Source organism: Elephas maximus, chromosome 1 (genome assembly GCF_024166365.1).
Source record: "Elephas maximus indicus isolate mEleMax1 chromosome 1, mEleMax1 primary haplotype, whole genome shotgun sequence".
NCBI lineage: Eukaryota > Metazoa > Chordata > Mammalia > Proboscidea > Elephantidae > Elephas > Elephas maximus.
Window position 1 is genome coordinate 85,525,347 of NC_064819.1, and position 10,977 is coordinate 85,536,323.

Here is a 10,977-nt window from a genome sequence, read left to right on the forward strand (position 1 = left end):
CTCGCCTGCTTTCTCCCCAGGTCTATACTAGTTCACTCACTTCCACCCGGTTGGGCTCCCGCCGATTCAATTGGTTTGCCAGGCAGCTTCTGGTGTCCCTCCTCGTCACACGGGTAACGGAAGCTCTCTCTTGTCCAATCCGGAGTTGGTGCGGGGTTGATAGGATCCTCGCGCTGTTGCGGCCTGAGAAGGAAAGGGCGGGGCGATAAACACTGAATTGTAGCTGGGACCGGGAGGAAAACCTCCGGCGGAGAATCAAAGTTTCTGATATCACTGAGAAGGAAGGTTCTGTTTTTCATTTACACAGATTTACATCCCCATTTCTTGGAGGAACCCTAAATCAAAGAACGACTAGTAGTTGGCCCACATTCACTAGAATTGAGTATTACGATCATTTAGAATAGTTCGTCTCAGGTGTCAGGATGGCCGAGTGGTCTAAGGCGCCAGACTCAAGTTTCACTTCCTCTGAGTGGGGATTCTGGTCTCCGAATGGAGGCGTGGGTTCGAATCCCACTCCTGACATAGCACTCCGTTTTCTTAGTTTTAACCATTTTCTAAATTTTCATTTTTCCCTCCACCTTCCCGCTCCCCCCCCCATCCTAACTAAAATGACGGACCCTCAGTAAGGTCTGTTTCCTTTGTCTCCCATTTTCGTTGCTACTTAATCATGGGTCACGTTTTGTTCTGTGTCCTGGTCAGTTCATTATCCTGAACGCACACAAATTCGGGGGCATCCTGGGGAAAAGCAGTCTGGTGGGGACAGAAAGAAGCTGCACACAGACACCGTGATAACAGGCTAGTCCTCAGCTCATGGTCCGTCGGCAGTGTCCTTCCACACTGCCGGAGTTCATCACCTCGAGCATGAGCTGAAACTAAAAGAAGCGTGGTTGAAATAGATAGGTGTCGGAAAATTACCGGAAGGTTCCACCGAGATTTGAACTCGGATCGCTGGATTCAGAGTCCAGAGTGCTAACCATTACACCATGGAACCCACATTAACAAGCGCTGGACACACTGTGCATCTGAGGTTTGGTTTCCTCGTGTTTTTTTTTTTTTCTTCCTCTTTAAATTTTTTAATAATTAATAAGAAAGAGACATATAGAGTACAATTCGAAAAAGAAACGCCACCCCAAACAACAGCTCTCCCTCTTTGTTCTAACTGACTCAAAAATTTTTACAGGGACAATTTTTTTCGCTAAATGATGATGATAATACTTTCTCACAGATGGCAGTATCTCTGCACTCCTCATCCCCCCCGGCTCTGGAAAAGCCAAACACAACCCCGGCGGTGTAGGGGTGGCGTTCACGGTTTCCACGCCCCCTCCCCCTTTTTTTTTGTCTCTAATTTTATTCCCTCCTCGATCGTTGGGGCAGAGCAGGGTCCTGATCCACGAATATTGCTCCCTGTGGCGATTTTGATTGCTTTTATTTCCAACCTATACAAGGACAAAGTGGATTTTAGTCTCATCGTTTGTAAGGGAGAAAAGAAAATTACAATATCTCCTTTCTACAGCTTCACTTATTCGTTCTGTGGTACGTGAAGACCACTCTAGATCAATCCCTGAGTATCTTCGCTCTTCAGGTCTGCTGTGACTGTGGGCTTGAATTTTTAAAATCTACCCTTGCCCTCCAAACTGTCTGAAGCGCAGGGACCAGGGCTCATTCCTCTTTGACATCCCTACGTCTGGACGAAGTAAGAACTGAACAATGCTAGTTGCATGAATGCATAGATACAAGGATGAAGGAAAGCTTAGTGGGACAGCACGGCGTTAGAATTTTCTTTATTTGTTTGTTTATTTTTGTGCCTTCAATCCATAGGGCCTAATCTGGCAAATAGAAAGAGGGTATATTATTCCCTTTTTTTTTTTCCTTTCTAGGTCCCAGCTTCCAGATGGGCATCTCAGTGTTCAGATGGCTCCAGGAAGAGGTGTCCTGGAGTGTGGACGACCAAGAGAGGACGGCATAGTGCTGGACATTTCCCCCCCCCAATCTTAACTTTATTAAAATAACATGATTATCTGGTAAATGTAAGAACAGTATATAACACAGAGACCATATGTATAGCGTGGCTGGAAGATACACTCAGGTATAAATTACAATTTTAGTCAATCTAAATACTAATTATTGGCCATCTGTGTTTAATGTGTCTCTGGTAGTCTCCCTAGGCTGAAGTGCTAAAAAAAAAAAAAGGAATCTCTAAATCATTTTCTGGCATTAATCCCTTATTCTATCTCCAATTAAGCAAAGTGCCTGTCACAAAACAGGTACTAAATAAATGTGAGTTGAATTGAATATATCTTTTCTGGAGTGGAGTGGAAGCCAAGGAATTTTAAGACTTCTGGCTAGGTGACTATGCAGTGCTCTTAAATGTCTACCTCCGCCACCTCCCCCCACACATAACCTGTCCAGTCTGTCTTCACCAGTCTCCTGGTCTTGTTAAAAGATTGTATAACCTATCCCAGATCCAGCTGAATAATGGATCTAGTTCTTAGCACAGGCAGCATTCTTTTCATTCCACTAGCCATATCTTATTACTTAAAGAAAAACAAATGTCCCCTAGTCCTAAAATGATACTAGAAGCTCAAAAGCCCGCTCCTCACATGCAGATATTAAACTGTCTACTGAGGACTGGCAAGGGGAAGGATTTAGGTGATCTTTTTTTTTTTTTTTCCAGCTTTGGCACATTTATCCCCAAGGAATAGACAGTAGATAAAGACTTGGGAAATAGGGCAGATGGCCATGGAGGTCTGTTTATTTCTTCTTCTTCTTTTTTTTTAAAAAAACATTTTATTGTGGTTTAGGTGAAAGTATACAGAGCATGTTAATTTCCCATTCAACAATTTATACACCAGTTTATGTATTCTTGAGTCTGGAGTCTAAAAGGATTGCACCTTTTTCTTACAATTGTTCATGGCTGGTTCTTTTTTTGGTTCACAAAAATTGCAAAGCAAATGCAAGCACCTGAAGGCTACTGAGGAGAATAACTCTGGGAAAAGATGCCAGGACCACACAATACACAATCAATTCGTTCCCTGATAATCTGAGCAAAAATGTTTGCTGTCACTTCATAGCAGAAATAAGTGCAGAAAGAGCAAATCAGTGTGGCATAATTAGCAGTCCAGAACCAAGCTTGGCTGGAGCGCCCTGTGGAAAGGAAATGTCAAATGCATGGCTCTACCTAAAACTGAAGATCCCAGGGTCCTCTCGGCTCTTTCTCTCTGTATACCTTACCCATTTCACAAATTAGAAAGTTATTCTTTCATGTATTTATTCATTGAAGCCTACCACAAATATTTATTTAGTTTTCATGAGGTAGGGAATTTTTTAGGGAAGCAAGAGAAGTAAGGTTCTATATCTGACAAAGCTTATGGTTTCTGGGGAAAAGCAGACTATTACACAGAAATGTCCATATGGTGGGAATAATAATGCCCTAAGATAAGTGATGGATTGAGTGATAACAGAGCATACCCAATGCATACCAACCAGAGTGCCCAATTAAGGGACAGGGGGAGATGAGAAAAGCATGCCTGAGGGAGGAATGGCTGAGCTGAGGCCTACTCTATGTTCCTCAGTATATTGCATTTTCCTTTGTGAAGCTTATCAGCATTGGGGTATTTTTTAAATTCAGTTATTCTATTTACGAAATCACTCATTATGACCATACATATAGAAGTGCCTAAAGTAAAATTTATAATCTTCCTATTTCCTCTCCGATCTCCCCCACCGTTAATCATTGGAAACAATTTCATGTGTGTGTTTCTATACATTGTACTGCGTACTACTTGGTAACATTCTGTGTTCTCATTACAATATACCTAAAACATCATTCATAGGTCAATCTCCTTCTTTGCAGTAGAAGTTGTACCATATTGGGGGCATTATGTGTTTAATGCTTTTCCTCCACAGTAGGCATGAGGGCAGGGATCCTCTGTCCTGTTCCCCTTCTTATCCTCAGTGGCTAGTTGTAACTCTGAAGGTGGATGGGGGAAATCAAGGGAAGCTTCCAGGAGGAAGCAACTTCCAAGCTGGGGTCTAGAAGATAAAGAGAAACGACGAGAGCAGAGGGACTGCTTTGAGCAGAGAGAGAGCACGCGCCCTGGAAAACGCAGAGAGGAGGGCATAGCAGCAAGGGTGCCCCACGGGTGGAATCTGCGTGCAGAGGCTTACCTAAACTATGGCAGGTATGGCACATGCTCTGGACGCCACTTGAAGGGGAGGAGGGAAGTCACCCCAGTAATTTCTATTAACTATCGCAGTTCCCATCGCAGCTGTGAGAGATCACTCAGCAAGCTAAAACTAACACTTTCGTATTTGAGAACCTCCATGGGTAAAGGCTGACTGTGTGATCTTGCTCTACTGAGTGTAGAAAGATAAGAAACTAAAAAAAAAAAAAAAAAAGACTTTGAGCACGTGGTAGATCAATTTTCATCAGTGAAAGCAAGGAAGGTGCAGTTGTAATTTTTATGTAGTGTCATAATGTGTTAAGTAAAACATTAATAAGCCTAACTTGTATTTTTGATCTAATATTATGGTAAAATTATCTAAAAGATGGGTGTCAGATGTTTGGACAAGCGAGCAATGTCAGTGCTTTCCAGAGGCACTACTTTCAGTTGACAACGCCTCTGCTGCAGCCAACCAAGTCCCTGCTCCTAATTTAGAGTCACCACAGCTCAGCTCATCACAATTAGAGTTCAAATGTGAAATGAGGAATCTGCAAGGATACTGAGAAGAACAAAGACTGGTTCTGGATAGAATTCACTCCTTCGGTGACATAGGCAGGACCTGTCTCCAGTGGGTTTTCGGGAGGCTCACAGCCATTCATTCATGAATCATTTATTGAATAATGTATTAAGAAAGTACTGCTGTATCTACAGACCCTGGTATTTTAGTTAACTAGTGGTGCTATAACAGAAATACCACAAGTGGGTGGCTTTAACAAACGGGAATTCATTTTCTTACAGTCTAGGAGGCTAGAAGTTCAAATTCAGGGCACCAGCTGCAGGGGAACGCTTCCTCTCTTTGTTGGCTCTGGAGGAAGGTCCTTGTCATGAATCATCCCCTGGTCTAGGATCTTCTCAGCCTGGGACCCCGGATCCAAAGGAATGCGCTCTTGCTCCTGGCACCTCTTTCTTGGTGATATGAAGTCCCTCTTCTTTCCTTTCGGATTCTCTCTTTTATACCTCAAAGGAGATTGACTCAAGATACAACTAATCCTGTAGATTTAGTCCTGCCTCATTAACCTGTTTCTAATCCTGCCTTATTAACGTCATAGAGGTTAGGATTTACAACACAAAGGATAATCACAAAGTGGTGGACAACCACACAATGCTGGGAATCATGGCCTAGCAAGTTGACACATATTTTGGGGGGACACAATTCAATCTATCTCACCTGGTAAGTACCTGCAAGTAGTAGGCACTGAATAAATGTTTTTACAATAAACAAATGAATTAAGGCTTGGTTTTTTGGGGTTTTTTTTTGGTTTTATGTATTATATGGAAACCCTGGTGGCGTAGTGGTTAAGTGCTACGGCTGCTAACCAAAGGGTTAGGCAGTTTGAGTCTGCCAGGCGCCCCTTAGAAACTCAATGGGGTAGTTCTACTCTGTCCTATAGGTTCGCCGTGAGTTGGAATTGACCCTACAGCGCTGGGTTGGGTTTTTTTTTTTTTTTAAATGTGTTATATACTTTTCGGTGTCGAAAATACAATGGTGATCAGGGAGTAAATATCATGCATGTTGTTAGTTGCCCTCCGGTCGGCTCCGACTCATGGAGACCTTATACATAACAGAAGGAAACATCGCCCCACCTTGAGCCATCCTCACAATTTTTGGTATGTTTGAGTCCATTGTTGCAGCTATTGTGCCAATCATACCAGCCCTCTACTTTATCAAGCATGTCCTTTTCTATAGAGAAGGGCTATCATATACAGTAGGTGCTCAATAAGTATTAACTATTGTTGAAATAATTCATAGGAGGCCTTAATGTGTTGGGCACTGTTCGAGGGCGGTGCGTCTGGGCGTTATCACTGGCCCCGTGAAAACAGAAGTTGGGAGACGTTAAGAACCCGCCTGGCCTTAGAGTCTATGAGAACTGGATAAAACCATGAATGCAGAAAGGAAGTCTGTTAGGCCTGAGTCAGGCGGAAAAGCCTTGGCAGCGGTGGGATTCGAACCCACGCCTCCGAAGAGACTGGAGCCTTAATCCAGCGCCTTAGACCGCTCGGCCACGCTACCACCCACGGGGAGCACATTTCTCTGCACTTTCCCGAAAGCAAATAGTGCCCCTTTCTGGTTCTTTTTCATCTCCCCTTCCTGCCGAGCTCAGCGCTCTCCCGGAGGTTTCTTTCCTCAGAACTCCCCGCCATAGCCTGGGAAGCCCCCTGCTCAGCCCGAGCCCCACAGTTCGCTTCCTTGCAGCTATCAGGATGACCCTGGACAGGACGCTGCGGGTGGCCCGAGAAGAGACGCTTGCCTAGTTTGTCGCCAGCACAGGAGGAAGGAGTCACGCGGACCGAGAATTCCCGAGAACTCGGGGGCTTCAGATCCGTTCGGACTCCCGGGAGTACAGAAAGAGCAAGCCTCGGCGTTTGGTTTGAGGCCGGGAGCTGCTGAGGAGAAGCGAGGAGAGAATTCGCCCTGCACTCTCCCCCTCGCCCTCTTTCATTCACCTCAGGGAACCGAGCGCCTCCACGGGACCTCACGAGGGAGGCAAAAGAGTGCAGCCCGTGCTATTTAAATCTTGCTTCCTTTTCAGAAGGTGGCGCATCTACGCAGGCTTCGATCATAAAGGGAAACGCTGATGACCCTGGCCAGGCAGTGAGGCGAGAATCCAGGGACTCGTACAGAATTTCAGCAAAGACTGGACTTAGTTGCCCTCGCGGGCCCTAAAGTCTCCGCAGAAAAGTCTGAAGTGGAAATGGAATCGGTCCTTGTCTTGTTCTGCGTGGCTTCGTCATCTGTGTTTTAAGTGTGAATTAAATCACAGTACCATTTTACTTTAAAAAGGTTGCGACTCAAAGAATTTGAAAGTTTCTTACAGTTAGCATGGTAGATATTTCGAGCAAGCGGGAGGGACAGTTGCCTCCTTAGCGCAGTAGGCAGCGCGTCAGTCTCATAATCTGAAGGTCCTGAGTTCGAACCTCAGAGGGGGCAGCGGGGCTTTTTGTTTTTTAATTTCTTAACCCAAAAGCAGACTGACAAATCCTTATTGTTTCTCTTTTTTTGCCACAAAGTATACAGTATCGTCTTTCTAAAAAAGTCGAAGAAAGTGCTTCGATGAGACTGAACGGGTAATTTGCTGTTTAAAAGCATATAACGTTCCTTATGAAATAGTGATTTTCACTAAAAATTAAACACTTCAAAATTTCTTCCTTTTTCTTTTTTTAAATACTAATTGAAAATGGAGCTAGGTGATGTTTTAAATGCCTTTCAGATAAGCAGATGTCCTTTGCAGTTGTCTTTGCTACAAAAACACCAGGGTCAAGAAACTTACTGGTTCTAAGGGGCCAACTTGGGGCAGGAGGGATTGGATGGTTGTACTAGGAATGTGGACGGTTCAGTATGGTGTGAAATAAAAATTTTTATTAAGTACTGATTGGTTCTCTTACCATTCTTCTGAAACTGCTTATCACTAAGTCACCAATGAAGTTTCACATGAAAAAGGAAAAAAAAAAATACAACCTTAAGTCTCATTCGGTTGGACCTGGTCTCCTGTTTCCAATGCTGTTGACTACACCTTAAAATCAACTAAGATGCAGTAGTGCAGGAGGGGGTAAAAGAAAAAGGAGAAGACAAACTAATATTTAGAGAGGTAAGACAGGCACCTGATTCAAGTAATAAAGAACAAGATTGCTATTTAATACTCTGCTCTTAACATCTCAGTTTACTGAGTGACAAGTTTTCAACAGATATTTATTGAACACCTACTGTGTGCCAGCCACTGCTCAAAGCTGTGTCCCTATTAGTCTATTCTTTCTCAGCTTCAAATCAACTCTGGTCTGTGAGATTGGGGCTGGAAGTCTACAAACTGTATTTCCCACACTCCTTTGCCAGCTGGCTTCCTCTTAGGTTCTGTTAATAACAGGAGCCAGAAGGAGACTGGAAGGCAGGAACACAGAAGGGGCTGTTTTTCTAACTTTTTGTCTTCCTGTCAGGATCACGCCAACTATGGCAGTTGGCTCCAACCTCCATTCTCTTTATGCAATCTCTGAACAATTTCATTGTGCCCTTACAGAGATTCTACCACCACCAGCAGCAGAGCATGCTTTCACCTCGGAGATGTATGAACCCAAGCAATCTGGGAACTGGGCCCCTTAGATAATAGCAACACAGAAGGGCGGTGCCCTCTTCTTAGATCTCGATAGGGCTCTTCCTCAGAGCTCCCAATCTTTTCCCTTTTGTTCCCTCAGCCCTAGAAGGTGATGGCTGCTTCCCACAGTTCTTATCTCTGGGTGTCTGCAGTGTTTCGTGTTGAAATACCTAATGTTATTTCTTAACTAGTGCCTGACTGATACATAGGAGCTGGGGGCTTCACCACTGTACACAACAGAAAAGGCTCCTGCTCCAACGGACTTTACATTTTAGTGGGCAACGATGACAATAAATCTTTAACCAAGTATATAAGATGTCAAGTAATGATACAAACTAGGAAGAAAAAGAAACCAGAGTAAAGGGAATAAAGAATAGAGGGGAGGGAGTTTGCTTTATTATAAAGGGCAGCCAGGGAAGGCATTTCTGCTGAGGGGATATTTGAGCAGAGATCTGAAGGAAGTGCATGAGTGAGCCATGAGGCTTTCAGGATGAGTTCCAGGTCAAAGGAGCACTAGCAACAAAGCCTTGACAGGAGTGTGCTTGGCATGTTCCAGGAATAGCAAGAAGACTAGTGTGGCTGAAGGTCAGTTAGCAAGAGGGAACTTGGTAGGAGTTGAGAGTATAAGTGTATGTATAGATCATGTAGAGTCTTTCAGGTCATGGTAATGATCAGAGAGGAAATTTATTGCATAGGAGAAAGAAAAGACACCAAGAAAGCAAGTTAGGAAATTCAGGAGAAATTGTAGAAGTCAGCTAGACTGTCAGAAAGAGATTCTTAGTAAGGGAACAAAACAAGTACTAGCAACTATAATTCAAGAAAATTTTCCTAATTAGAAAAAAAAAAAAAGAATTGAATCTACATATTGAAAGACTACCTTGTTTTCCTGAGAATATCAGCCAGAAAAGACAACTCCAATGACATATTCTAGTAACTGGATTTTTAAAGAAAAAATAAAAGAATAATTTGGGCATTTAGGCAAAGAGAACACGTGACTTTAAAAACATTTTTTTTTAATGTGCATTAAGCAAAAGTTTAAATAGCAAATTAGTTTCCTATTTGTACATAAAGTGTTCCATAATGCTGGTTTCATTCCCCACAAGGGATCAGCACTCTCCCATTTCCATCCTAGCTTCCCCACTTCCTTTCTTCCTGATTTTCTACCCCTTCCTGCCTTCTCATTTTTACTTTTGGGCAAATATTGCATTTTTGATCTTGTATAATTGATTGTTCTGAGGAGCACTTGGGTGTTAGTGTTTATTCTATGGGCCTGTCTGTGGTTTGGCTGAAAGGTGGTGTCTGGGAATGGTTTAAGTTCCAGTTCAGAAGGGTGTCTTAGGGCCATCATCTTGGGGGTTCCTCCAGTCTTTGTCAGACCAGTAAACCTAATCTTCTTTGTGAATTTGATTTTTTGTTTTACAATTTTTCTCCCTCTCTGTCTAGGACCCTTTGTTGTGATCCCAGTCAAAGTGGTCAGTAGTGGTAGCCGGGCATCATCTAGTTCTTCTGGTCTGTGGATTGTGTATGCTATGGTCATATGGTATTTTTAATTCTAGCTTTTTAGAATAGGAAGCACCATACTATTTTCCGTAGTGGTTGTGCCATTTTATGTTCCTACCAGTAGTAGATAAGAGTCCCAATCTCCCCACAACCTCTCTAACATTTGTTATTTTTTGTTTTTTTAATTAGTGCCAGCAATATTGGAGTGTGATGGTATCTCATTGTAGTTTTTGGGGAAATCTTGGTGGTATAGTCGTTAAGTGCTACAGCTGCTAATCAAAAGGTCAGCAGTTCAAATCCACCAGGAGCTCCTTGGAAACTCTATGGGGCAATTCTACTCTGTTCTATAGGGTCTTTCTGAGTCGTAATTGACTCCATGGCAATGGGTTTTTAAGGTTTTTATTAGCTAATGATCATGAGCATTTCCTCATGTGTTTGTTAACCATTCAAATATCCGTTTTGGTAAAGTAGAACATGTGACTTTAAGGGATGCAAATTAGGTTATAATTAACCTTTCCAACAGCAGTTCTTTGTGCCAGAATATATTGAGGTAGTTTACTTAAGATAGTCAAAGGAAGAAGAAATTGTGAGGCAAGCATTTCATATCCTGTAAACTGATTTACAAATATAAAAAGCACAAAGTGTTATCAACATGCAAGAACACGCATCAGGAATATATTTTGCTTGAAGGCTTTCTAAGTAATCTACTAAAGAGTAAGCTCCCGGTAATACAGCCTGTGATACAGTGAATTACTTAATATGGCCTTTGTAGCCATAATCTTCATAACTCCCCACCAAATGACTGGGTGAAAGCATGCAAAGGAAGTGCTTGTGGCCCACCCAGGGGCTTGAATAGCTTGGTAATAATGTAAATAAGGTGCATGTCACCCTTGTGGGGTTGGTACCACGCAAATAAGGTGTATGGAACCCTAAAGAGAGGATTGGTCCGTTTTGCCATCCTGTTAGGCTGAGGCTCACTGGCCCAGTTGGGTGACTCCTGGCACTTATTGGCATTGTTAATGAACTTTGTAACACTTACCCAAGCAGGGTAGAGGCTGGGTTAACCAAAAGGCCTGCCCACAGGCATGTTTTGAGAAGAGGCTATCCTGATGGAAGAACTGTATCCTGAGTGTTCCCGAGCCTGAGTTGTAACCTGTTATTTCCCTAAT

The 10,977-nt window shown here is 43.0% G+C and overlaps 4 non-coding genes across 4 annotated transcripts; 2 read left to right on the forward strand and 2 right to left on the reverse strand.

Moving 5' to 3' along the window:
• The first annotated feature begins 416 nt into the window (after positions 1-416).
• On the forward strand, positions 417-522 carry TRNAL-CAA (transfer RNA leucine (anticodon CAA)). Its single transcript has 2 exons — positions 417-454; positions 477-522. It is a non-coding gene; the product is annotated as a tRNA-Leu (tRNA).
• Positions 523-919: 397 nt separating this feature from the next.
• TRNAQ-CUG (transfer RNA glutamine (anticodon CUG)) lies at positions 920-991 on the reverse strand. The gene has a single exon. It is a non-coding gene; the product is annotated as a tRNA-Gln (tRNA).
• A 5,161-nt stretch (positions 992-6,152) lies between these two features.
• Positions 6,153-6,234, reverse strand: TRNAL-AAG (transfer RNA leucine (anticodon AAG)). Its single transcript has one exon. It is a non-coding gene; the product is annotated as a tRNA-Leu (tRNA).
• Positions 6,235-7,079: 845 nt separating this feature from the next.
• On the forward strand, positions 7,080-7,152 carry TRNAM-CAU (transfer RNA methionine (anticodon CAU)). Its single transcript has one exon. It is a non-coding gene; the product is annotated as a tRNA-Met (tRNA).
• Positions 7,153-10,977: the final 3,825 nt, after the last annotated feature.